Raw genomic sequence first — 26,275 nt, 5'->3', positions numbered from 1 at the left:
CAACCTGCCCTGCTTCATAGCCAATCAATGTTGATTTTTTTATTTTTTTCTTGGATATATTTCTTTATTTACACTTCAAATATTATTCCTTTTCCTGTTTTCCTATACCCAAGCCCCCTATTCCCCCAATTCCCGATAATGGTGCCCCCATACATCCCCCTTAATACCCAGATATTCCCCTGCACTTGGGTCCAACCTTGGAAGAACCAAGGGATTCCCTTTCCACTGGTGCCCCAACAAGGCTATCATCTGCTACATTTGCAGTTGGAGACATCAGTCAGTCCATGTATATTCTTTGGGTAGTGGTTTAGTCCCTGGAAGATCTAGTTTGTTGGCATTGTTGTTCTTCTGGGGTTGGAAGCCCCTTCAGCTCTTTCAATCCTTTCTCTAATTCCTCCAATGGGGGTCCTATTCTCAGTTCAGTGATTTGCTGTAGCATTTGCCTCTGTATTTGAAATGCTCTGATTCTATCTCTCAGGAAAGATTTATATCTGGTTCCTGACAGCATGCACTTCTAAGCTTCATCAATCTTATCTAGTTTTGTTGGCTGTACACATGTGGGCCAGGCTCTGAATGGCTGTTTCTTCAGTCTCTGCTCTGAACTGTGCCTCCCTATTCCCATCTGTAGATATTTTTGTTCCTCCTTTTAAGAAGGAGTGAAGTATCCCCATTTTGTTCATCCTTCTTGAGTTTCCTGTGGTCTGTGGTTTGCATCTTGGGTAATTCGAGCTTTTGCGATAACATCCATTTATCAATAAATGCATACCATGTGTGTTTTTCTGTGATTGGATTACCTCACTCAGGAAGATATTTTCTAGTTCAATCCATTTGCCTATGAATTTCATGAAGTCATTGTTTTTGATAGCTGAGTAATATTCCATTGTGTAGATGTACCACATTTTTTAATTCATTCCTCTGTCGAAGGGCATCTGGGTTCTTTCCAGCTTCTGGCTGTTATAAATAAGGCTACTATGAACATAGTGGAGCATGTGTCTTTGTTATATATTGGAGCATCTTTTGGGTATATGCCCAGGAGTGGTATAGCTGGGTCCTCAGGTGTTGGAATGTCCAATTTTCTGAGGAACCTCCAGACTGATTTCCAGAGTGGTTGTACCAGTTTGAAATCCTACCAACAATGGAGGAGTTTTTCTCTTTCTCTACATCCTCTCTAGCATCTTCTGTCGCCTGAGTTTTTTTTTATCTTAGACATTCTGACTGGTCTGAGATGGAATGAGGGTTGCTATGCTTTGCATTTCCCTGATGACTTAGGATGTTGAACATTTCTTTATGTACTTCTCAGCCATTCAATATTCCTCAGATGAATATTCTTTGTTTAGCTCTATACCCTATTTTTTAATAGGGCTATTTGGCTCTCTGGAGTCTAACTTCTTGAGTTCTTTGTATATTTTGGATATTACCCCTCTATCTGATGTAGGATTGGTAAAGATCTTTTCCCAATCTGTTGGCTGCCATTTTGTCCTAACCACAGTGTCCTTTGCCTTACAGAAGCTTTGAAGTTTTATGACGTCCTCTTTTGTCGATTCTGGATCTTACAGCATAGCCATTGGTATTTTGTTCAGGAAATTGTTCCCAGTGCCATTGTGTTAAAGAATCTTCCCCATTTTTCCTTCTATTAGTTTAAGTGTATCTGGTTTGATGTGGAGGTCCTTAATCCACTTGGACTTCAGCTTTGTACATGGTGATAAGAATGGATCAATTTGCATTCTTCTACATGCTGACCTCCAGTTGAACCAGTGCCATTTGTTGAAAATGCTATCTTTTTTTCCATTGGATAGTTTTAGCTCCTTTGTCAAAGATTAAGTGACCATAGGTGTGTGGGTTCCTTTCTGGGTCTTCAATTCTATTCCACTGGTCTATCTGTCTGTTTCTGTACCAATGTCATACAGTTTTTATCACTAATGCACTGTAATACTGTTTGAGTTCAGGGATAGTGATTCCCTCCCAGAAGTTCTTTTATTGTTAAGTATAGTTTTTGCTATATTTGTTAATTACTCTTTCTATCTCTGTGAAGAACTGAGTTGGAGTTTTGATGGGGATTGCATTGAATCTGTAGATCCTTTTGGCAAAATTGCTATTTTTCTGTATTAATCCTGCCAATCCATAAACTTGGGAGGTGTTTCCGTTCTGTGAGATCTTCTTCAATTTCATTCTTCAGGGACTTTAAGTTCTTTCACTTGCTTGGTTAAAGTCACACCAAAGCATTTTATAATATTTGGGACTATTGTGAAGGGTGTCACTTTACTATTTTCTTTTTCAGGCTGTTTATCCTTTGAGTAGAGGAAGGCTACTCATTTGCTTGAGTTAATTTTATACCCAGTCAGTTTGCTGAAGGTGTTTATCAGGTTTAGTAGTTCTCTAGTGGAAATTTTGGGGTCACTTAAGTATACTATCCTATCATCTGCAAATAGTGATATTTTGACTTTTTAATTTCCAATTTGTATACCTTTGATGTACTTTAGTTGTCTGATTGCTCTGGCTTGGACTTCGAGTACTACATTCAATAAGTAGGGAGAGTGGGCAGCCTTGTCTAATCCCTGATTTTGGTAGGACTGCTTCAAGTTTCTCTCCATTTAGTTTGATGATGGCTACTGGTTTGCTGCACATGGCTACTGGTTTGCCCCATAGTGCTTTTTACTATGTTTAAATGTGGGCCTTGAATTCCTGATCTTTTGAGGACTTTTATCATAAAAGGTGGTTTAATTTTGTCAAATGTTTTCTCAGCTAGTGAAATGAGTGAGTCTAGTGAAATGATCATGTGGCTTTTTTCTTTGAGTTTTTTTATATCGTGGCTTACGTTGGTGCATTTTTGTATTTTCAACCATCCTTGCATACCTGGGATGAAGCCTACTTGATTATGATGGATGATCGCTTTGACGTGCTTTCTGGATTCGGTTTGCAAGAATTTTATTGAGTATTTTTGCACCAATATTCATAAGGGAAATTGGTCTGAAGTTCTATTTCTTTGTTGGGTCTTAGTGTGGTTTTGGTATAAGAGTAATTATGGTTTCATACAAGGAATTTGGTAGTGCTCTGTCTGTTTCTCTTTTGTGGAATAGTTTGGACAGTATTGGTATGAGATCTTCTATGATGATCTGATAGAATTCTGCACTAAATCCATCTTGTACTGGGATCTTTTTGGTTGGGAGACTTTTAATAACTGCTTCTATTTCTTTAGGACTTATGGGGTTGTTTAGATGGTTTATCTGTTCCTGATTTAAATTTGGTACCAGGTATTTATATAGAAAATCTTGTTGATTTTCTCAAAGAACAGCTCCTGGTTTTATTGATTATCTGTATAGTTCTTTTTGTTTCTACTTGGTTGATTTCAGCCCTGAGTTTGATTATTTCCTGCCTTCTACTCCTGTTGGCTGTATTTGTTTCTTTTTGTTCTAGAGCTTTTAGGTGTGCTGTCAAGCTGCTGCTCTCCTATTTATTTTTGCAGGCACTCAGAGCTCTAAGTTTTCCACATAGCACTGCATTCATTGGATCCTACAAGTTTGGGCATGTTGTATCTCCATTTTCATTTAATTCTGAGAAGTCTTTAATTTCTTTCTTTATTTCTTCCTTAACCAAGTTGTCATTGAGTAGAACGTTCAACTTCCATGTATATGTGGGTGTTCTTTTGCTATTGTTACTATTGTAGATCAGCCTTACTATGTAGTGATCTGCTAGGATGCATGGGATTATTTCTATCATTCTGTATCTGTTGAAGCTTGTTTTGTGACAGATTATATGTGACGAGGTACCATCAAGTGCCAAGAAGACGGTATAACCTTTTGTTTTAGGATGAAATGTTCTATAAATACCTGTTAAGTCCATTTGGTTCATAAAGTCTGTTAGTTTCTCTATGTCTCTGTTTAATTTATTTTTCCATGATATGTACATTGATGAGAGTGGGGTGTTGAAATCTACTATTATCGTGTGAGGTGCCATGTGTGGTTTGAGCTTTAGTAAGGTTTCTTTTATGAATGTCCGTTCCCTTGCATTTGGAGCACAGATATTTAAGACTTTTTATTATTTATATTTTATTATTTATATTTAAGACTATTTATTAAGAGAGTTCATCTTTGTGGATTTTTCCCTTGATGAATATGAAGTGTCCTTTCTTATCTTTTTTAAGACTTTTGGTTGAAAGTCGGTTTTACTCAATATTAGGATGACTACTCCAGCTTGTGTGTTTGGACCGTTTGCTTGGAAAGTGGTTTTCCAGCCTTTTACTCTGAGGCAATATTTGTCTTTTTCTCTGAGATGTGTTTCCTGTATTCAGCAAAATGCAGCATCCTTTTTACATATCCAATCTGATAGTCTATGTCTTTTTATTAGGGAGTTCTGTCCATTGATATTAATATATGTGAAGGAATAGTGATTGTTGCTTCCTGTTTTTTTTCATATTTAGAGGTAGAATTACATTTGTGTTTCTCTCTTCTTTTGTTTTCATTGCAACGAAGTTACTTCTTGCTTTTTCTATGGGGTAGCTTCCCTCCTTGCATTGGAGTTTTCCATCTACTATTCTTTGTAGGGCTGGATTTTTAGAAAGATATTGTGTAAATTTGGAATCATGGAATATCTTGCTTTCTCGACATCTATGGTTATTGAGAGTTTTGCTGGATATATTAGTCTAGGCTTGCATTTGTGCTCTCTTAGGGTCTGTATGACATCTGTCTAGGATCTTCTGGCTTTCATAGTCTCTGGTGAGAAGCCTGGTGTAATTCTGATAGATCTGCCTTTATATGTTACTTGACCTTTTTCCCTTACTGCTTTTAATATTCTTTCTTTGTTTTGTGCATTTGGTGTTTTGACTATAATGTGATGGGAGGAGTTTCTTTTCTGGTCCAATCTATTTCGGGTTCTGTAGGCTTCTTGTGTGTTTATGATCATCTCTTTCTTTAGGTTAGGGAAGTTTTCTTCTATGATTTTGTTGAAGACATTTACTGGTCCTTTGAGCCTAGAGTCTTCACTCTCTTCTATACCTATTATCCTTAGGTTTGATCTTCTCATTGTGTGCTGGATTTCCTGGATGTTTTGGACTAGGAGCTTTTTATGTTTTACATTATCTTTAAAGGTTGTGTTGATGTTTTCTATGTTTTCTTCTCCCCAGACTTTCTCTCTTTTATCTTTTGTATCCTGTTCGTGATGCATGTATCTAAGACTCCTGATCTATTCCTTAGGTTTCTAACTCCAGGATTGTCTCCCTTTGTGCTTTCTTTGTTGTTTCTATTTCCATTTTAAAATCCTGGATAGTTTTGTTTAATTCTTGCACCTGTTTGGTTGTGTTTTCCTATATTTTTTTAAGGGATTTTGTTTGTTTGTTTCCTCTCTAAGGGCTTCACTTGTTTGCTTGTGTTTTCCTGTATTTCTTTAAGGGAGTTATTTATGTCCTTTTTAACGTGCTCCATCATTATCATAAAATGTGATTTTAAATCTAAATCTTGCTTTTCCAGTGTGTTTGGATATCCAATATTTGCTTGGTGGGAGAGTTGGGCTCCGATGAGGCCACATAGTCTTGGTTTCTGTTGCTTAGGTCCTTGCACTTACCGGTCGTCATCAGGTTGTCTCTTGTGTTAGCTTGTTTTGCTGTTTCTAACAGTGGCTTGACTCTCCTGTAGGCCTCTGTGGCAGCACTCCTGTAGACCTGTTTTCCTGTTTTCTTTCAGTCATTTCTGGGAACAGAGTGCTGTGTTATCAGGTGTGTAGGAGCTCTGGTGTCTGTATATCAGCTCTCAGTCCAGGCAGGAATCAGAAAGGTCCTGCCCCTGATTACTCCTAGGTCCCTGCGCCCAGGGCACACAGATGGCACGGCACTAGATTCTCTCTTGGGTTGGGAATGTAGGCAAAGTGTAGTCTCCTTTGATTTCTCAGGAGAGTCTGCATTTCTGAGGATCCAGCTCTCTCCTCCATGGGATTTGGGTGCAGGGAGACATTTGATTGGTTCAGTTCAGTGCTGGGTGCAGACCAGAACTGCAGGTACCTGCTGTTCACTGCTCCTATATTCCTGTGTCCAGAGACTATGCAGTTTCTTCTAAGGCCAGCGATGTGGGCAAAGGTGGGCAAAAGTAGCAGTCTGTCCTGAGGTCACAGGATGGTCCTCACTTCCGGGTGTTCAACTCTTTCCTCCATGGGATTTGGGAGCAGGGAGCTGTTGGATGGGCCATTCAACTTTGCGTTCTCATTAGTGCTACTTATGTATTCTCGTGTGTGGACACCCAGTAGAGTCTGCTTGAAATACCATCATTCATACTCTTAAAGGAAGCTAGCATTGTCTCTCAGTCCCAGCAGTGACAAAATAGCAACAATTCCTTACGGAGCAGTGGAACTTTGTGTCTTCCTCTTTCAATGCAAAGTAGTTTTATCTGATTTAAGTTTATAGAATTTTTGTGCATGTCATAACTGCTTTCAGTTCATACTGTTCTGTTTCTATTGTTTCATTTCACAAAACACGTGCTTGGGACATTTAAGTAGAATATCATATTAAACGAAACAGCAAAAAAAATGGTAAACTGCATTACATAGGAACTACGGAATATTATAGTACATTGTAGCATCAATGGGAAGGGTATTTTTAATTGTTGGTATTCAGCATAATTTTGTAAATAACTGCTGCCCATCCCATTTTCCTCCCTCCTGTTTATCCCCTTTTATCCAGAAACGCCACTGGATGGGTTTGTTGATTCACTTCTCAACTTTTCTACTGAAGATAAGATTTCAAGATCTGTTGTAAAACAGAGATCACCCTTATGTTTTATGTAATAAAATTATTGATCATGAAAAGAGAATAAATGGTGTTTATCTGCAGACGCCATTCCCTAAGGATTTATTCATAGCAATAATACTTCCCAATAACTAACAGTCTTTGTTTTGCAGGTTCCAGCCGGTAATGCCCTGTTCAAATGAATTTAGAGATTTTCCCAGCTTGTGTTCATATGCTACAAAAGGGAAATAACCGAAATTACACCTACTTGTGTAGGAATTATCGACTTTATCTTTGAAGTGCAAATGAGCTGAATGAAAACACACTTAGTCTGCAACACAGAAACTATTTCTACCACTGACTGGTGGTGCATTAACTATCTTATAAAGAATGCCTGGTGTTGCAAGGGATCTGAAATGCTGGAGAACAGTTATCCCACTGGTGACAGCAAATGCCTTGCACAAAGTGAACGAGGCAATAGTGGTTCTCCCCCCCCTTTCAATAATTTTTTACTTTCTCCATTCGATGTAATTAAATTTAATTCCAGCAATTCAAGTTAGTAATATCCCATAAAATCTCTCTCTCTCCTCTCTCTCTCTCTCTCTCTCTCTCTCTCTCTCTCTCTCTCTTTCTCTTTCTCTCTCTTTCGCTCTCTGTGTGTGCATATGCCTGTGTATGTGCGTGCATGTTTATCTATCTTTCTCTGCTCTGATATTTTAAAAACTAGTCTAAAGGAGTCAAGGTTGGACATGTACTATTATAAATCAACCCTCAGGAAGTTTAAATCACCTGTTATTATTTTGCAGAATTCCTGTAGTAATCTGTGACTGAGACCTACTTACATAGGATAATGTTCAACTAAGTGAAGATATCATTAAAGAAAAAAATCATGATGCATTAAAAGACAAAGCAAAAGGCAGGTGAGAAGAAACTTTTAAGTGATCATCCATGTTTGCAGCTTGAAAATGGACTGTGGGCATGAGGTTAAGTGGTTAGGATAGACTTGATAAGTGCTATAGGAATTTTGTTACCTTTAATATGAAGTCATAGATAGTAGTGACCAAATGTGTCTGCTCACCATTTCTAATCTGCCATCTTGATTCCTTCATAACTCATAACTGAGATGCTTAAAATTAAACAGTCCCTTGTGGAACACTATTGCGTGTTGCCACAGTAGAAATGACTTCTCTGAGGAGGATCTGCCTCTTTGTTAAGTGATTGGCAGCCAATATTTTCCATTTGTTTTTGTGAAGTATACAAAAGATTAATACATACATTCTGTTTTGTAAGAAGTTTAACAAACTCCTCACTCCACCTCATTCTTTTTTAATTCAGATGTTAGAATAATACTTTGTGTTTTCAGAGAGGAGAAAAATATTAAAAGAGACACAAATAAAAATTTCCTCTGCATTTCTAATTCCTGCCTCCTCTATGAAACAGATTGTGTCTGTCCTTTTATACTTGAGAGAGGTTGGTTTCAAGAATTCTAACCCTATCATGATTTGACTCTTCTAGTTACCTCCATAGATCTTATAATGACCACTATAATGTTAGTAACCATAGTTTTATGTAACCAGTTATAATACTCTACTACTGAGGGAGTAACTGAAATTACCATCTAGAAAATCCCAATGATCATGTTCTTTCTACACAGTTAACTACAGGCATGTGGAGGCCACAGCTGTGAATTATGTTGAAAATTGTGTTACTAAAACATCTACATTTTGGATTTTTTTAAAATTCATTTTACGTTAAGATCACATACTCCCTTCTCTCTTCCAAGTTTCGCCTTTACAAATACCTTCCCACATTACCCCATCCTTTCTCTTAAGAGAAAGGGAACCCCTATTGGGTATCACCCAACCCTGAGTCACCTAGTTTCAGCAGGATTAGGCACCCACAAGGCAGTCCTAGTAGAGGGGAAGGGAAGCCAATGACAGGCAACAGAGCCTGAGACAGTCCCTGTTCCAGTAGTGAGGGGAACCATAGGAACATTAACCTGCACATTTACTACAAATGTGTAGGGAATTGAGTTCCAGCTCCTGCATGTTCCCTGGTTGGTACTCCTGGCTCTGTAAGCCACACATGGTCAAAGATTAGATGCCTCTGTAGGTCTTCCTGTGATATCCTTGATCCCTCCAAGTTGCTAATTTCTTTCCCTAATTCTTCCACATGACTGCCCAGACTTCACTTGATGTTGGACTGTGGATCTCTGCATCTGCCTCCATCTGCTTTTGGAGGAAGCTTCTTCGGAAAGAGTCATGCTAGATTCCTGTTTTCAGGTAGACCACAGTATTATTAATAGTGTCAAAGTTTGGGCCTCTCAAATGGACTGAGTCTCAAGTTGGGACATCAATGACTGGTTACTAAAACATAAACATTTTGTACATACACTTCTTTTAAAGAAAGATTCTTTCTCCAGAAGTGCCCTGAAGGAAAGCTGGTATACAGACTAGCATGTATCTTAATAATAACACAAAGAACAGTCCAAGATGACATGAAATGCAGAGGCAATATCCATCTAATTTAGATTTTATTGTTCTTCATCCAGTGTTTTTTTTTACAAGCTCCCTTATAGCGCACATGTATAAAAAGAACAAATTTCAAAATTCATTGGTCTTATGAAGCAAAGAATGGACTGATCTAACTCAAAATAATTAGGAGGTATCAGTTCAGTGATGCTGAAATTTGAATTTCTTAAAAAGTAGCAAAATATCATGCCATAAGAGACAATAAGAAAGGAGGAAGGACAATGAAACTATTTGACTTCAAAATTTTACCCTAGTCATTCCTCTAGAAAAGATAAACTGAAAATTCTACATTTTGCAGTTCCAAAAATGGTTTCAGAGAAGTTTTTACTATTATCATTGTTCAATTTCATGCGTCTCTGCACTTGAACTTCCAGCCAGGAGGAGGGCTACAACTGCCAGAAGTTTTATGTGTGTGTGTGTGTGTGCGTGCGTGCGCGTGTGTGTGTGTGTGTGTGTGTGTGTGTGTGTGTGTGTGTGTGTGTAATATCCAGCCAATATTTGCAAACCCAGGAGGCTGGGCAACTTATCCAAACTTGTGAGTGCTGATATGATTTGAGCCTTTGACCATTCTAAGATTTTTGATTTCCAACCACAATCCAATTATAAACTAAGGAAAAAGAATAATGGAACACAATTCCACAAGTTATTTTCTGTACATGAATCAGTCTCTGTGGGCTTCCGGATTTCTGTTATTTTTCTTCTTTAATCTGAATATATAGGTAACATTATAGATTATCAAGAGTGGTCTACATTTCTTGTGAATAGCTCCTTTATGAAGTATCCTTCAATAAATAGTCAGTTTAACAGGAACATATTATTGTATTATTTAATTTTTTCAGCATCAGAAAGCCCAAATTTTCAGATAACTTGAAAAAATTTATCAAGTCAAAGTCTAGTGAATTTTGAGACATGGTGATAAGACATCCTCCTAGGCTGTCCCCTCACCCAGTTCTCAACACTATTGAGCCATTGTTATATATTGCAAGCTATAAATTATTCTAGGCTATCTGTAATTTTCATTACACTTTAAACTCCTTAGTTTAACACTTCAATTTTATTGTCCTTAATTTCTGGCAGTTGTTGTCTGCCTGATTCATACAAAACGAGAAACAAAGAAACAAAACACACACACACACACACACACACACACACACACACACAGAGAGAGAGAGAGAGAGCTTTATCTTTTCTTTTTTAATTAGTTTTTAATTTTATCATTCTATTACCTCTTTTTATTGGATTTTTATTCATATTTTAAATATTATCCCCTTTCCTGGGCCCCCTACCCATCTCCCCTTTCCCTTCTTCTCTGAGGGTGTTCCCCACCTATCCACCAACCCCTTCCTTACTCTTTGTCCTGACATTCCCCAACACTGGGGTTCCAGCCATGGCAGGACCAAGGGCTTCTCCTCCCATTGGTGCCCAACAAGGCCATCCTCTGCTACATATACATATCTTTTTTCAAACTTAAATCTTAGCAGACCCGAAGAATGAATGGGCAAACACCAAGTATGATATCCAATCAGGATCATCCAAAGTCACAGATCTGCCCAAGAACGTGCTTTTAATGCTTGAGAGTTTATGTCAGTGATTTTATGTTTGGAAAAGATCTGATTCTAGAAATAGATTTATATTCCAAAGAGAATAGATTCCTGTAATCTCTGTGTACACATATATTTAGCACCTAAGCTCATGGGCAGTAGAGATCTGAGTTAGGAGGCTAGGATTTCAAAAGGCCTATTTCTACATTTTAGGAGAAAGTAGCTGAGCCCCTTTCAGAGATGTGATGAAGTGGAAGCTTACACATGGAGATATCTCCATGCATAACTTGTATGACACTTTATACATGTTCCTCAACATTTTATGTACATATTAGAATATATATATAGATATATAGATATATATATAGATATATATAGATATATATAGATATATATAGATATATATATATATATAGATATATATGCATGCTTCCTCACATAGAAACAACTGTTATCTCCCAACAGCTAAAGTCATGAGAAAGTAAGCATGGCTTTTGGAGTCAGTTTGGGTTCAAGTACTGTCTCAAGTGTGTCCTACATTTTATTACTGGTAATCTATTTAATGCTTGATGCTATTAGCATACCCTTTGTGAGAAACAAATTAGGTTTTTCCATCAATACCAGTAAGCTTGGGATGAGTTTAGCTGCGTATCTGTCATCATTCTTATTAATGTATATTTCAATTAGCTGATTCTTATATCAAGCCTTATACAGTAGATATTCTGCTTCACAGATCAGGAAACTGAGGCTCTAAAATGAAAAATTGTTCCAGATGTTACATACTTGGTAAATAAGATACTCAAATTTTACCTTAGAAAGTGTGGCTTCAAGTCCTGTGTCATTGATCATGACCATAATATATATAATTAGGGAAACACTAAGGATCCTTTTTTCTTTTTCAAAAGTGCGATATTACTGGGGTGATAAAGAACATCTACTCTGATATGTTTTGAAAGGCTGAGATATTTGCCATGCTGATCAGCAGTCTCGGGAGACTGAAGAGATGGGGATTTAATGGCTGCTTCAGGTTCTTAGAGACAGGGGAATGGCAGAGCAAAAATAAGGACAAGAAGGGAGAAAGGAAGATTGTGAGAGTTCTCATAAAAAGAGAGTATGCACTAACACTAGCATGTTAAATGAGTAGTCTGGTAAGACCCTGAAGAAGATGTGGAGGACACAGAGATAAAATATTAAAACCCCTATCATCATTCATGTTTGTCAAGCCATGATCTAAACTCATTGAGGGTAGATTTCTATAGTCCATCTCCTCTGCATTATAGTGACCATACAGCAAATGACCAGCCATTGTCACATTTCAGCCACACCTACCTACACCCCTCAGACATCTCTCTTCATACAAATGAGGTAGATTCCAGATTTTTACAAAAATATGTATGGTGAACTAGTTAAATAGCTGTATGATTATACTTTAAAGTTGTGTTTACCTTGAATTTGATTTGAATTCTTGAGAAACAGGCTCCATTGAGTGAAGAACTTAACCTTTTTAAAGTCACAGAACAAACACATACACACACATCCTACCTTGAGTATACAATACTAAAAGAAACGGTCTCAATATATCGTATGCTTAGAAGTACCCAGTGTGGAAAAACTTTTCTACTACCACACCTGAGTCTTGTTTTTGTTTTTGTTTTTGTTAACTTTCATTCTGGTTTACAAACCTATTTACATAGGAGTGTTTCTGTGCCATCCTTTGAAGAGTCACTATCTGAACCTAACACCCAGGACTTACCTGACTCCGTGGGCATAAATCATGCTGTCACTGCTTTAGGGAATAAAAATTGCAGTTTTTAAGTTCAGTGAAACATGCCCTTCCCTCTTCATCACTATCCTGAGCCAATTACCGTGACGAACGTAACACAGTAATCATAGCCACATAAAGGGGTGATATGAAAATCTGACTTACACACATGTTCAGTTCTTTGTTTTGACTTTATACTTTAAGCTTGTGTGTCTGTGTGCATATGCATGAATGTGTCATTTGTGCATACAGGTATGTGTGAGTAGTAGGCTTTCAGTTCGTAGTAAGGCTTGAGATATTCCAAACCAAATGTACAGGATTGAAAGGTCCACAAGAGAAAACTCAATGCACTCATTTTCCGGTTTGGTGCATGTCTTTGTTTGTTTGTTTGTTTGTTTGTTTGTTTGTTTTTTGGGTTTTTTGTTTTCTTTGTAACTTTTTTTAGTGTATGTCTTAAAGGAAAAAAATTGTTCTCTTTGCAAGCTTGTATTTGAGTCTTTCATACATTACCAAAATCTCACTAGAAAGGAGAACCACAGAAATGGATATGCAGAAAGCTTTTCTCATAAGGAAATTGGAAATTTATTTACAAAATTATACACTCAATTTGTGATACAGGATGTATGCTTTCCTTTGTCACTTAAACATGTTAAATAAATCAGTATATTCACAGTATCTGTTTTCATTTTGAAAGCCTTTTAAAATATGAAAAGGGGACAGACAATATTACAAAGTAGTAGAAAGGCACTGGGCTAAAGACCTCTGGAATCAGCCTCGTATTAGGTTTGAGTGTATTTAGATAGAACTTCAGTTAATTTCTTATGTAACTCATATGCATGTTCCTCCTGAATCTCACAGCCATGAAAAGCATTGATACAAAAAAAATTTATAAATCCATTTGCAGTTTATTAGGCATGGCCGATGAATGGATCAGTAATTATCAGTACATTAGCACTTAACTTCTGGGGAACATTCAGCTATTAGCATATAAGAATATTCAACAAATATGTGTTTAAGTAACTGAGTGAAAGTCTGCAAACCAACCAAACACAAACATACTTGATGGAAGTAACAGTTCAAGTATAGAAACACAATCAGTGACGTTTTCCATCAGCACGGGATTTCTGACATATCCCGGTGTGGGCCTAGCATGATATTCTTATGTATAGATTCCAAAAGAATGGTTTTAAAGGAAAGCTGTGTTTTCACTGTTAATTGTTTATACTAAGACAAATAGGTTCAAATGTCTGGAAATGTTATCTATGGAGTTCTTCAAACTTTTTGTGGTAACTTGATTATACTCTTAATATGTAGTAGTTTAAGTCATTTTTATCACACATTCTGGTTACCCCCTTCTATGTTTCAGTCTAATTTTACATTTATTTCAAAATGATTGACACATCAAGGAGGAAGATAATACCCTGTAATTCTGTTCAGTAGGTACTTTCATAAGAAATAAAATGTTTAATTACTAGAAGAACACTTCTCTCCTGAGACACACAGCTACAATACAGCAAATACATAGGCGAATGCCATCATTAAACCACTGAACTAGAACGGGACCCCCTTTGAAGGAATCTTTGAAAGGACTGAAAGAGCTTAAGGGGCTTGAGACCCCATATGAACAACAATGCCAACCAACCAGAGCTTCCAGGGACTAAGCCACTACCTAAAGACTATACATGGACTGACCCTGGACTCCGACCTCATAGGTAGCAATGAATATCCTAGTAAGAGCACCAGTGGAAGGGGAAGCCCTGGGTCCTGCCAAGACTGAACCCCAAGTGAACATGATTGTTGGGGGGAGGGCGGTAATGGGGGGAGGATGGGGAGGGGAACACCTATAGAGAAGGGGAGAGGTAGGGGCTGGGGGATGTTGGCCTGGAAACCGGGACAGGGAATAAAAATCGAAATGTAAATAAGTAATACTCAAGTTAATAAAGATGAAAAAAAAAGGAATCAAAACCAAGCTATGGATGATGTTCTTTCCTTTACACTCATGGGAGTGGGAATGCTAACAGTCTTTATGTAATTTTCCTTTATTTTGGCCTGCTCTCCGTAAGGGTGTCACCATCCACAGGGGAACGTGTTCCTCTTATGTGTGACTCTTTGGGCATCCATTCATCCACCTCTGGACCAAAGCACCTGAAAAAACAGCTGAGGCTCCCCACAGCTCCACTCACAATGATGTCCATAAAAAAGCAAATCTTGGATTCTCTGCCTGCAACAAGTGTGAATGTGGTATTTTTTCCTCCATACTTTGGGGATTAACACCAAGTTCTGATGCTTTAAACATTTTTGGCTTTGGTTTTGGTTTGGAGATGCATAAAAATATCGTATGTTCATTTAAGACATTGTTTTAATTTTTCTTAGTTTAATCTGATCAAGAGTTGAAAGGTATCACTGGGCATGTTTAATGATTATCAGCATATCAACTCCAGCTGATAAATCACAAAAACAAAACAAAACAAAACAAACTAAAACAAACAAAAAAAATACCCCTGGAAAACAAAAAGATTGTGTGAAAGAGAAAGCTTCCAAAGTTCTGTTTTTGCTCAGAATGCCTTGATAGTGAAGAATTGTAGAATATACTGCTATCTAGATGGCATCTGATTATTTCAAGGCTACTTGATTCATGAGAAACATACTACCAGCTATCTTCCATCAAGGCTAAATTACTAATTCCAAAAATACTGATGTTTTCAAATTATCTGCTATCACGAATAGTTTATAAAATAGCACATTCTAAAAATAGAATTTACTTGAACAAAAGTTGTGCATGTATCTCTAATCTTAAAATCTGATAATATGAATACCCCTTAGATGGACAGGATGACAGAAAGGAACTGCAAATCAACCCCAGGCTATTAAGAAGTTAACTATAGAAACTATTTTGCACCTAAATGAGCTTGCCTGATTCTATATTTATATCTGAATTCATGGAAGAACCTTAGACAATGAAATTGCCCAACTTCAAAGTTCAGATGTTACTCTGTAATGGCAGAATTAATTTCCTTGATTGGTAATCCATCATGCCTAAGTGTGATGCATGTGGTATCAAACATGTGTGTATCTGCTATCATTAATTGTGGCATATTGTCACAACTGATAAGGAAATGCAGGGAGAAGGAAAGGAGCAAGGCTGTGATATTGGCAGTGTAGCCTTCTCTTCCCATAAGCCATGGCAGATACAGCAGACTGGCAAAATAAGTGTGGGCCTGTGTGATTCACACTAGGAGAAAAGACAGGCTTCCAAAAGCATAAATCACCAGACCAGCCACGCTCTCCATTTGCAAAGCTGCTGCTTATATTGTGAGATAATGATTGATAGGGTCTAAACAAATGCTTGGAGAAATCAGGGAAGGTGCAGGCGCTTAGGTGTGACATTTGGTCACAGAAATCTGCAGGGAACAGACCAGCTGGCAGTGAGGCCATTCTCAGGAAATTAACACAAACACATTTAAAAGAAGAGCAAATAATGAACTGTGGGTTAAATGACATCCAGGTGGAGTAGCAATTTTGGATACCAGGTAGTCTATGTGCCAGAGAGGAGAAAATCGAAGGAGTAGAGAAATAAAAATATTTGGGCAGATTTCATTAAGACAAGGGCATCCTTTAAAAAAAAACAAACCTTCAGTTAGGGAGACAAAAGTTTCAAGGGATAAAAAAGCAGAAGTGAAAAGTGAAAAGTCTTGGAAAGTTTTGTTTTGAATATAGGCACAACTAAATCCGAAAAAGAATATGAGCCTTTGATATAGGTGATGTACTTATTAAAATAAAATGAATATAGTAAGATAGTACATCTTGTGTCCTGCCATTAGAGTTGTCTTTTTTTCTTGTTGTTTTTGTTGTTGTTGTTGTTCTCTTCCTTCTCCTCGTCCTCTTTCTTCTTCATGAAAATAACTCATATATTAAACCATAATACAGTTATCCGAAGGCAGCTATTTGAACATTATGTCTCCAGTCCCAAACTATATACATCTCAATGAACTCTGCAGTTTGAATAACCATTCTAAAGTATAGAGCTTCACCAAGATTTATGCTCAGAATTAGGACAGTGATTCCTTTCACATAGTCTTTCATGTTATGTTTTCTAATGTATATATTCTGTCCTTATCACAGTACCGTCCTTCTTTGAACATCTCCAAATGTTTTACTACACTCAAACACCTCACCTGTCTTGGATGTATGTGTGGGAAAAATGCAAATTTCTGTTTATCTTCTGGGTTTGAGTGATAATGATTAATACTAATATTACACGTTCTATTTTATTTTTATTGGATACTGTTTATTTACATTTCAAATGTTATCCCCTTTTCCGGTTTCCCATCCATAAACTTCTTATTCCATTCCCCCTCCCCCTGCTTCTATGAGAGTGTTCCCTCACCCACCCATCCAAACCTTCCTGCTTCCGTGCCTTGACATTCCCCTACACTGAGACATGAGCCTTGAAAGGACCAAGGGTTTCTCCTCCCATTGATGCCCAACAAGACCATCCTCTGCTACATATATGACTGGAGCCATACATCTGTTCATGTGTACTCTTTGGATGGTAGTTTAGTCCCTGGGAACTCTGGGTAATTTTGTTGTACTTAGGGGGTTGCAAACCCCTTCAGCTTTCTCAATTCTTTCTCTCACTCCTCTGATGGAAACCTTGTTCTCAATTCAATTGTTGGCTGCGAGCATCCGCCTCTGTATTGGTCATGCTCTGGTAGAGCCTCTCAGGAGAGAGCTGTATCAGGCTCCTGTCAGCACACACTTCTTGGCATCAGCATATTGTCTGGGTTTGGTGTCTGTATATACATGGGCTGCATCCCCAGGTGGAGCAGTCTCTGGATTGCATTTCCTTCAGTCTCTGCCCCACCTTGGTATCTGTATTTCCTATGAGTTTTTCTGTTCCCCCTTCTAAGAAGTACTGAAGCATCGGCAATTTGGTCATCCTTCTTCTTGAGCTTCATGTGGTCCATGGATTTTATATTAAGTAATCTGAATTTTTTGGGCTAATATCCACTTATCAGTGAGTACAAACCATGCGTGTTTTCTCGTGACTGGGTTACCTTACTCAGGATGATATTTTGTAGTTCCTCCATTTACCTAAGAATTTCATGAAGTCATTGTTTTTGATAGCTGAGTAGTACGCCATTGTGTAAATGTACCACATTTTCTGTATCCATTTCTCTGTTGAAGAACATCTGGGTTCTTTCTAGCTTCTGGCTATTATAAGTAAGGCTGCTATGAACATAGTGAGCATGTGTCCTTGTTATATGCTGGGGTATCATTTGGGTATATGCCCAGGAGTGATATAGCTGGGTCATCAGGTAGTACTACCAACAATGGAGGAGTATACCTCTTTTCTACATCATCACCAGCATCTGTTGTTAGGTGAGTTTTTGAGCTTAGCCATTCTGACTAGAGTAAGGTAGATGCTCAGAGTTGTTTTGATTTGCATTTCCTGGATAAAAAGGATGTTAAGCATTTCTATAGGTGTTTCATGGCCATTCAATATAACTCAGCTGAGAATTCTTTGTTTAACTCTGTAGCCCATTTTTAATGGGGCTATTTGATTCTTTGGAATCTAACTTTTTGAGTTCTTTGTATATATTGGTTATTAGCTCTCTATCAGATGTAGGATTGGTAAAGATTTTTTCCCAATCTGTTGGTTGCCATTTTGTCCTAATGACAGTGTCTTTACTTTACAGAACCTTCGCAATATTATGAGTTCGATTCTTGATCTTAGAGCCTAAGTCATTGGTGTTCTGTTCAGAAAAATTTCCCCTGTGCTTATTATGTGTTCTAGGCTCTTCTTTACTTTCTCTTCTACTAGTTTCAGTGTATTGTTTATTGTGTAGAGGACCTTGATTCACTTGGACTTGAGCTTTATACAAGAATGGATCAATTTACATTCTTTTATATGCTGACCATCAGTTGAACCAGCACCATTTTTTGAAAATGGTGTCTTTTTTTCCACTGGATGTGAAAGAGCATACCCCTAAACGGGGAGCCGCGCCTCTCGCTCCAATCGTGGGATGGGGTGCCCCCAGGAATCACGAGTAGCCGGTCTTGATGTAACAGCAGGAGGTAGCTTTATTAACGAGTTCCCGGGTCTTAGCAGGATCCCGGGTCGACACGTATCTCACACAGGAGACAGAGGAATCGACCCCGAGCCTCTTCAGGCAGGGGTTTATATAGGAGAAGCCAGGGAGTTTCGCGTGGTTATCAGCAAGGGAAATGGGTACAAGGTCTCATCTGCAAGCAGTACGTGCGGGCTGGGGTGTTCTCAATATAGGAGAACGTCTTATCTTTATCTATAGAGCAGGGAGTCATCCATCCGGATGGCCCCCCCTTCCTGGAAAAATCCCTTGACCTTGTTTTTAGGCTTGGCCAGGCACATCTCAGGCCGGCTCTGTCCTGTCCCCTTATCTGCTGTTCTTTTGCAGTTTTTATGAAGTTTTTATTTTAACTCTTCATTTCCAAATGGTCCGGCAAGCCCTATAGTCTCCCTCAGGTAGTCCGGACCTTGTTTATGACTAACTTTTTGAAATTTGACTCTTCATTTCCCTCTACTTTTTGTGAATAGTTCTAATCTTAGAACTACATGATGAGTTCAGCATCCAGAGATGCAGCTTCACCCCGTACAGCCTGATACTGTTGTCTTAACATGAAGACATGTACAGCACTAATCCATTCCCTGACAAAAGCTAAAAGGCAGGCGATTAATGATGCAGGGCCCAAAAGTGAGCAAAAGGAGGAGGATGATCAAGGGACCGGCTGAGGCCGACAACAGGGTGGTAAGCCATGGGGACCTATTGAACCAGCTTTGAAACCAGCTATCAGTGGCTTCTCATCTCGTTGTCTCTTGTCTAGCCTCTCTCTAAGTTTAGCCATAGAATCTTTAATGGTCCCTGAGTGATCGAGGTAGAAACAACATTTTTTTTCAAAGCGGCACATAGCCTTAAATAATTTTTAACTCTCTTTTGTGTCTTATTAAGTCTTTAGCATCAGGATTCTAATCTGGACACTATCTAAACCTATACACCAAAGTCATGACCAGCTTTTAGAACTTTTAAACTTATACAGATTGTGATTCCTGAGGCACAGTCTCAAGAAGTGTTAGGAGTACTAACATATGTAATGTTAAATCAAGCCTATCTCCTCACCTATCTCGATGGAACCCAGGGCAAACATGAAATTCTTGTTTCCAAAGCACACTCAAGTGAGCATTATAGCAACCTCCCAGTCACTTAAGTCTAGGGAGCTTTTTGAAGACCTGAGTGTCCCTCTAGGTCCCAGCTCTCAGCCCCAACAGCTAGTACACTGTTGGTGAGGGCTGGGACTTGATGGCTGTCAGGGTGGTCAGTAGCACCAGGTATGGTCCTTTCTAGTGAGGCTCGAGTGTCTGGGCTCAGTGTAGCTGCAGTCTCTGACCTGGAACCGATGAAATGTCTCAGGGGTCCCCGGGGCATAGACTGCTGTCAGCTGTGAGCAGATTTCTTTCCGTATCACCTGTAGGTCTTTTAGCCTGGCATACAAATCATTATTATTATGACATGTTGGTTCAGTAACATCATCTGATATAGTCAGAGGAGCTGAGGCCCCATATAAGATCTCGAGGGGGTAAAGCTGAGTCTGGAAGGGGTATTTCTTGCTCTGAAGAGAGCAAGAGGGAAGGAGTATCACCCAGTCTGCGCCAGTCTCCATGGTTAATTTGAACAGGGTCTCTTTTAGAGTCTTATTTTTTTTTACCTGTCCTGAACTTTGAGGTCTGTAAATATAATGTAATTTCTAATCGACCTCTAAATACTTGGCCACACCCTGGCTTACCTTGGCAACGAAAGTAGGGCCGTTGTCTGACCAGATTACCTTGGGCATTCCAGACCTGGGGAAGATTTCTTCCAGTATCTTCTTGATGATTGTAGAGGCCGTCTCTCGTTTGGTGAGGAAAGCTTCTATTCCTGAAAAAGTATCTACAAGCACTAGGAGATACTTGTGATCATATTTTTCTGGTTTTGTTTCAGTGAGGTTCACTTTGACTTTTCACTAAACTGTCTAGGTCTCTTTGCCCTGTTTGTTTGTTAAGTATTCACTTATTGACATACCTTATACTTTTTCCTGTCTCTCTGGCTAAAATCTTAAAGTCTATTACATACACTTAACTACTTGGACAAACTTTTTATCTCTTAAATGAGTCCATTTCTGTATTTGGCAAAGTGAGTCTTTTCTTTGTTCTCTGAGGAGTATAGCTTTCTCAAGTTTGTCATTGTCTTTTTTTGTTTAAGCAATTTGGGCCTTTTCTTCTGTTGTACATTCTAAGTGAGGCCATCCCTTAGTCCAATCCCAGTTCCCAGTGGCTGTCTCTTGTAGGCCTGCAACCAGGATAGGCTCCTGTATAGCCATTGCCTGAGCCACTTTATCTGCTTTGTTACTGTCCCATGCCACTGAATCTCTTCCTTCCTGATGTCCTGGGCAATGAATAGTACTCACAGTTGCTGGCTTCACCAGGGCATCCAAGAGATGGCAAAGGCATCTGCGGCACTGATGTGCTGGGGGGTTGAGGTTCAGCCATCCCAGATGACATTGTGTTGTCCACCATGGCAGCACCCACTTATCTCTGACCTTCATGAAGAGAACTGTTCCCATCTGTAGACAAGGTAGCCTCGGCTTTCAGCAGGGGTCAATCAACCAGTCGCAGAGGTCTTTTCTCCACCCATGGGCTTCTGTCAGTGCTTGACACTCATGTTGCAGTGGCTCCAGGTCAGGATTGAGCAGCAAGGTGACCAGATTGTCCCCAACCAGTGGAGAACCTAGTCCATGGCAGCTGACCAGTGGTCCCATTTTTGGGACGTTTTATTCAAAGGCAAAACATCAGCCACTCTATCACAGTTTAAGTCCTGGATTGGGTGATAATTGTTAGTGCCTGGCTGGCAGGAGTGATGTGTTCCAGGAAGAACAGGACTAAGTCACACATCTCTCAGCATCAGGTACTGGTGCACTGAGACAGGTCTTAAGCTCTACATTCACAGTCTGTAGATATGCATATACATGGCCTCACCTAGCCATTTCAGTCCATGCAAGCCATTTTGGAGAGCAAATTTCTCAGGAGCAAGGGATAGGGGCAGTCAGGGATGACCATGAACAAGTGGGTTACCCAGCCCACGCCAAGGTCCACTGTTCTTCAGGCAGTCCATAAGTTGTTTGTTGTCAGTAGCCCCTTATACTCAAGGTCTTTGGATATTGGCCCACTGGGGGGGCATAGGAGCACAGAACATTGGGTCCCTGTATCCACACTTCTCTTCTATCTCTGTACATAGCCAGCACTCTAGGACCAAGAAGCTCTCTAGTGGCCCCTCTTGTTCTTTCTTGGGCAGTCCCTGACCCAGTGTCCTTTTTCTTTGTATTAGGCACATTGATCTTCAGCCAGGTATTCTCTTCTGTTGCCAGGTACTATCTTCCTAGGTTCCCTAACTACTGTGGCCGGTATATGTTTCTCTCTTGTCTCTTATCTCTCTTTAGCTCTTTAACATCCTCTTTTTGTCTCTTTTTTTCTCTAGCTTCTTGTTCTTTTTATCTTTTTTTCTTTCTCTTCTACAGTCTCTCTCATATCTTCTGTATCTTCTTTTACAGCTATTAGATGTTGTCTACTTAACCACATTTTAATTTTACTTTTTTGTAACTTACACTAACTCTCAGCAACTTACCTTAACCCTTCAAGTTTCTGTAACTTTTTCTTTATATTCTTTCTTTATCTTAGCCAAATTAGTGGGGCATTTTCTAGCCCCTCTGAGACCCACTCTTGGAGCCTGGCGGCAGACCTGGCACTCCCTACCTTTAGGCGTATTGAAGTCAACAGGCAGAAGTGAGGTCCTTCCATCCGTGTCTGGAACATTCTTTCTGGCCTCCAGTAGAATTCTGTCTTTCCTCAGTGGTAAAGAAGACCTGTAATAGTTACTAACAAGCATCTCAAATGGGATGGTGAGAAAACAAGAGAATCTTGAGAATAGAGGTATACTGAAGAGTGCAAACAGCATTTAGTCACACAGCTAAACCAGGAGGCCTTCTTGAACAAAAAGGCCATTATACAAATAAGCACAAGCTTTGTCTATGAACCAGAAAGGCGAGCAGAGAGGCAGCCAATCTATTATCAACTATCTCTCTAGACTTAGATTTTCTCTCAAGGAGTGTCTCTCTTCAGTGTCCGCTTGGTGGCTTTGCCTTTCAGGGGAACCAGCCTCCAAATGACACTAGGCTTCTAGTAACAACTAATAACAAAAGGATGGAGAGATGGTTAGAACCTGAGTGCTAGATGCCAGGTGACTGACAAAAGAATCGTAACCAGTTCACCTGGGGCTATCAGGACCTCAGTAGTAGCCCTTTACCAAACTGTCTCACTGGGTTAAAGGCCCATGGAAAAGAAAACATTAATCCTGACCTTGGCCACCGCCAAAACCTGAATTCTAAATCTTGACTGGCAAAACAAAACAAAATTCTTTACAGTTTGTTGTAGATTCTTTGAAACTATTTTAGGGGCTCCTCTGTCCCCCAACCTGGGGCATTTGACCACAGGGGCAGGAACTGGCTGCTGTGGGAATAGGATCAAAGGCACTCTCCATGTTAATGATGACTAACGAGAAAAGTAATTTAATGCTGGAGACTGACTCCTCTCTTGGAATAGGGCCAGCAGATAAGGCAGGCTTCCTTAAAGAACTTCTCTTAAAGAGTGCTCTCCTTCTGTGAGCAAATGTCAGAAATTCCTTTCTTGTTTTTGTTTTTTTTAGAGTCCTCTCCCACCTCGCTCTCAGCCTTTTCAGATAGTTCCTCCTGTAGCATTTTTAATGTAGCCTGTCCCTTTAAGGTTCTTTGCTACCAAGCAAAATTTAAATCTTTCCCAGTTTATCACAGCTGTCTACCGTGAGATTTCCAGAGACAGCGAACCAAGATGTAGCAATTCACTAAGAAATCTCTCTATAGTGTTTCTTTTTACCTTAAGCCTTTTTCTTTTAAACAGCTCTTGAAGAGCCAGAAAAATTGGGTGAGACTTGAGAAGTCCCCATGCTCGCTGCAGCAGCTCCGCAGCTAGTTTCCCTTTCCCCTATTGTGTGGGCTGTGAGCACAAGCACAGATAAAACACTATGTTTTAAAAAAAATAACGTTGGCTATCAACCAACACACTGCCACTAGAGTGGGGTCCGCAAAATTAAGTTCCTTACTCACTAAGCATTAAGGGGACCAAGTAAAACTCTTCGATGAGCAAAGCAAACGGTTCAAACACAATTGTCAGTCCAAGATTTCAAACACAAATCTCTTTGACGGCCAGTTGCTGGGTCCTCCCGACAAAGTTCGGCTTGCGGAACGTCTTTCACACGTCCCAGAACTTGCACGATTGGGGCGTCCCCCTGTGCACTTTCTAAAAAGGAAAAAAAGAAAGAAAAAGACTATTCAGAGTAGGAATCCTTCATCTACTCACAGGCGCCTATTCGGGGTGGGGAACCTTCTTCCACCCGTGCACAGGGCAGGAATCCTCCTTCTGCCCAGACAGTGCACCAAGACCTTAAACCGGTGCCGAAAAACACAGACTACAAGACTTAATTCACACACACTCACACACACAGCAGCCGCTTTCCAGCACTCACACTAACGTACCTCCAAGTGGCATTCGGGGTTCCTGGGGGTCACGCTCCGATCCCGGACAAGCCCCCATATGAAAGAGCGTACCCCTAAACGGGGAGCCGCGTCTCTCACTCTAATCGTGTGATGGGGTGCCCCCAGGAATCACGAGTAGCCGGTCTTGATGTAACAGCAGGAGGTAGCTTTATTAACGAGTTCCCGGGTCTTAGCAGGATCCCGGGTCGACACGTATCTCACACAGGAGACAGAGGAATTGACTCCGAGCCTCTTCAGGCAGGGGTTTATATAGGAGAAGCCAGGGGGTTTCGCGTGGTTATCAGCAAGGGAAATGGGTACAAGGTCTCATCTGCAAGCAGTACATGCGGGCTGGGGTGTTCTCAATATAGGAGAACGTCTTATCTTTATCTATAGAGCAGGGAGTCATCCGTCCGGATGGCCCCCCCTTCCTGGAACAATCCCTTGACCTTGTTTTTAGGCTTGGCCGGGCACATCTCAGGCCAGCTCTGTCCTGTCCCCTTATCTGCTGTTCTTTTACAGTTTTTATGAAGTTTTTATTTTAACTCTTCATTTCCAAATGGTCCGGCAAGCCCTATAGTCTCCCTCAGGTAGTCCGGACCTTGTTTATGACTAACTTTTTGAAATTTAACTCTTCAGATGGTTTTAACTCTCTTTTCAAAGACCACGTGACCATTGATGTGTGGGTTCATTTCTGGGTCTTCAATTCTATTCCATTGTTTACCTGCCTGTCTCTGTACCAACACCATACGGTTTTTATCAATATTCCTCTGTAATAGTTTGAGGTCAGGGATGATGATTCTTCAGTTCTTTTATTGTTGAGAGTAGTTTTTGCTATTATGGGTATATTGTTATTCCATATTAATTTGAAAATTGCTCTTCCTAAGTCTATAAGGAATTGAGTTGTAATTTTGATGGGACTTGCATTAAATGTCTAGATTGCTTTCAACAAGATGGCCATTTGTACTAGATTAATCCTGCCAATCCATAGACATGGGAGATTTTTCTTCTTCAGAGAGCTTCTATTTCTTTCTTTAGGGGCTTGAAATTTTTGTCATACAGATCTTTCACTTGCATGGTTAGAGACACTCCAAAGTATTTTTTATTATTTGTGACGATTGTCATGGGTATTGTTTCCTAATTTCATTCTCTGTTTGTTTATCCTTCAAGTTGAGGATGACTGTTGACTTACTTGAGTCAATTTTATATCATGTCATTTTCCTGAAGTTGTTTATCAGCTGTAGGAGTTCTCTGGTAGAAATTTTGGGGTCACTTAAGTACACTATCTTATCATCACCAAATAGTGATATTTTGACTTCTTCCTTTTCAATTTGCATTCCTTGACCTCCTTTTATTGTCTGATTGCTCTGGCTAAGATTTCAAGTAGTATATTTAATAAGTAGGTAGTTAGTGGGCAGCCTTGTTTAGTTCCTGATTTTAGTGCGATTCCTTCAAGTTTCTCTCCATTTCGTTTGATGTTGGCTACTGGTTGGCTGTATATTGCTTTCAGTTTGTTTAGGTATGGACCTTGAATTTCTGATCTTTTCAAGACTTTTCTCATTGAGTGGTATTTAACTTTGTCAAATGCTTTCTCAGCACCTAATGTGATGATCATGTGGGGTTTTTTGAATTTGTTTATATAATCGATTACATCGATAGATTTCTGTTTATATTGACCCATCCCTTTATCCCTGGTATGAAGCCTACTTGATCATGATGGATCATCATTTGTATGTGTTCTTGCATGTAGTTTTCAAGAATTTAATGAGTATTTTTGCATTGATATTTATAAGGGAAAATGGTCTGAAATTCTACTTCTTTGTTGTTTCTTTTTACTGGTTTAAGTATAAACATAATTGAGGCTTCATAGAACGAAATTGGGTAGTGTTCCCCCTGTTTCTATTTTGTGGAATAGTTTTTATGAGTTTTGGTATTAGGTCTTCTTGAAGGTCTGATAGAATTCTGCACTAAACCCTTCTGGTCCTTGGCTTTTTTTTTTTTTTTTTTTTTTTTTTTTTTTTTTTGGTTGGGAGACTTTTAATGACTGCTTCTAATTGTTTATGGTTTATAAGACTGTTTAGATGGTTTATCTTAA

At 39.3% G+C, this 26,275-nt stretch overlaps 2 long non-coding RNA genes across 9 annotated transcripts in view; one reads left to right on the top strand and one right to left on the bottom strand.

Moving 5' to 3' along the window:
• LOC102547510 (uncharacterized) overlaps nt 1-26,275 on the top strand; it is a 212,828-nt gene that overhangs the window by 33,144 nt on the left and 153,409 nt on the right. For 7 of the 8 annotated variants that reach the window (XR_005496107.2, XR_005496106.2, XR_010059786.1 and 4 more), the window contains exons 2-3: nt 7,516-7,629; nt 8,894-8,991. The exons of the other annotated variant lie outside the window; for it this stretch is intronic. This is a non-coding gene — a long non-coding RNA (uncharacterized LOC102547510). The remainder of the gene's footprint in view (nt 1-7,515; nt 7,630-8,893; nt 8,992-26,275) is intronic. 8 annotated transcript variants of the gene reach the window in all.
• On the bottom strand, nt 21,278-24,812 carry LOC134483000 (uncharacterized). The gene is made up of 2 exons (XR_010059785.1): nt 24,181-24,812; nt 21,278-23,944 (listed from the first exon to the last, which is right to left on the bottom strand). It is a non-coding gene; the product is annotated as an uncharacterized LOC134483000 (long non-coding RNA).

This window comes from Rattus norvegicus, chromosome 18 (assembly GCF_036323735.1).
Source record: "Rattus norvegicus strain BN/NHsdMcwi chromosome 18, GRCr8, whole genome shotgun sequence".
Lineage (NCBI taxonomy): Eukaryota > Metazoa > Chordata > Mammalia > Rodentia > Muridae > Rattus > Rattus norvegicus.
The sequence above is the reverse complement of the archived record's forward strand: the minus strand, read 5'-3'. Positions and strand labels throughout refer to the sequence as shown.